The sequence below is a fragment of the Capsicum annuum genome, chromosome 8, assembly GCF_002878395.1.
Source record: "Capsicum annuum cultivar UCD-10X-F1 chromosome 8, UCD10Xv1.1, whole genome shotgun sequence".
NCBI classification, from domain to species: domain Eukaryota; kingdom Viridiplantae; phylum Streptophyta; class Magnoliopsida; order Solanales; family Solanaceae; genus Capsicum; species Capsicum annuum.
In genome coordinates, this window is record NC_061118.1 from 160,873,409 (window position 1) to 160,875,738 (window position 2,330).

The window sequence follows — 2,330 nt, forward strand, 5'->3', positions numbered from 1 at the left end:
GTAGTTACTTATTATAAAAGTTCGAATATTGATATTAGTGTTGCACATGAAATAACAAAAATAAGTTTCCTTATAAGAAAAATCATTATTTTATATCAACATTTTTCATAATTCAATATCGTGTAAGTAATTTTTGCTTATTGAAAATTCAAATTCCTCTCCTCGAACTAATTTTTGCTTATTAAAAATTCAAATTCCTCTCCTCTAATGCTTTAACCTAGCTCACTAATATTAATGACAAAATTATGCTTTTACTAATTTATAAATTGAGATATTATTCCCTTATTTTACCTTATTATACGTTATCATAGATTTGACATATAAAATTCCAAAAAAATAATTATTTTTAAAATTTACTACTATAATTTTAATGCTACCATCATATTTATATGGCTTTATAAATACCGTACTCCTTGCCCTAAAAATGTGTCACATAGACTTCATCGAAAGAATCAATTCTTTCCCCCTTTTTAATTTTTCATTTCTCCCTCCGTCGGCCGCCCCTACCGCCGGAATCCCTCTAAAAACCCCTAAAATCCTTCCTGATTATGTAAATTAATCCAATTTTCCACTAATCGGAAACCCTAATCACCAAATTAACCATGGCTTTCGTGGAACTAGTGGCAATTGAAGGTCTCCGGTGGTCATGGAATTCATGGCCAGTATCAAAATCCGAATCGTCAGCGTTAATTATCCCTTTTATCAATTATGTGTACACCGTTAATGAATGAACTTCCTATACTTCCTTATGATCCTCTTATATGTATTCAGTGTGGAGCTGTGTTGAATCCGTATGCTCGGGTCGATTACCAGTCGAGAATTTGGATTTTCCTTTTTTGTTACCGGAAGAATCCGTTTCCGAAATCTTATTTAGGAATTAATGAGAATAATATACCTGCTGAGCTTTTTCCTACTTATAGTACAGTTGACTATCATTTAGGGAAAAGGGTTTAGGTCAGAATTCGAATTCGAGGTCGTTATCGAAAATGAAATTATTTTCGGGGTTGGATTAGGCGGGAAATGGGGTTGGAGGAGGACCGGCGTTTCTGTTTGTTGTAGATGGTTGTACGTCGAATGAGGAGCTAAGGGTGGTGAAAAATGAGCTTCTTCATGTGATTGCTTAGTTGCCGGAGAATGCGTTAGTTGGGTTGGTGGTATTTGATTCGATGGTTAGAGTTTATGATCTTGGTTTCGGGGAGTGCTGTAGAGTTGTGATGTTCCATGGTAACGTGAGCTTTCTTCCGAGCAGGTACAAAGTCCTAGGCCCCATTTATAGAATTACACTAGATATATTAATGTTGTTGTTGTTGTTAATGTTTTTATTTACGCTAGATATATTGTTGTTGTTGTTAATGTTCTTATTTACGCTAGATATATTGTTGTTGTTAATTTGCTTATTTCCGAGCAGGTAAAATGTCGTAGAACCTTCTCATGGAATTGCGATGGGTATATATTGTTTTTGTTTTTTTTGTTGTTAATGTGCGTATCCATTATGTGTACTTAATTAATGTATTTTAACAACTTCCTATACTTATGATCCTCTTGTATGCAATGTGGAGTAGTTTTGAACCCATATGCTCATCTCAATTACCTATCGAGAATTTGGATTTGCCTTTTTTGTTACCGGAAGAAATCGAATTCGAGCTCTAATTTTGGAAACCTGTTATTGTAATCGAAAATGCCTTTGTTTTTGAGCTTGTATTGAGCGGGAATTAATTGTAAATGATTTTGGCGAAGATCACTTATTAGATGGTAACAAATGCTTGGCTTGACAAAAGGGTTGTTTTGGTTGTGGAAAGTCGGGTCACAGAATTAAAGATTGCCCATATGCTAAGCAGGAAAACAGAGATCTTGAAGGTCATCATCTTATGCTTACCCACATCATCCTTGATCTTCATCAAAAGAGGATCTAATACCTATTTCTCCTTTATTTTCGAACCGTACATGACATATATACCCTTGAATTAATTAAAGTTTATTTTCGAAATAAATATAAGTCCCCCTTTTGGAAAAAGGACATTGTAATAGACATTCGTTTACATTGGATGACATAATGCAATAATAATAAATTATTATTGCTTCAATCGTATAAAACAATTATTATGTTGGTTTGGCCTCCCTCGCCAATTTTATTCTATAAATGTTACTTTTGGAATAACTATTGTCTTTGTTGCTTTCCTTTATAATAAATTGACAATATACACAAATAGAGAATAAATTCATAAAATATGTAACAAAATAGAAAATAATTCAAGATAAAAGTTCGTTGCTATATTTTTTTGGAATATATCAGAGGGGTAAATAAAGCTATAATTATACTATAATTTTAT

General features: G+C 32.8%; 1 long non-coding RNA gene across 1 annotated transcript; it reads left to right on the forward strand.

The window, feature by feature from the left end:
• The first annotated feature begins 415 nt into the window (after positions 1 to 415).
• LOC124886459 lies at positions 416 to 2,330 on the forward strand. Its single transcript, XR_007043691.1, has 2 exons — positions 416 to 1,249; positions 1,409 to 2,330. It is a non-coding gene; the product is annotated as an uncharacterized LOC124886459 (long non-coding RNA).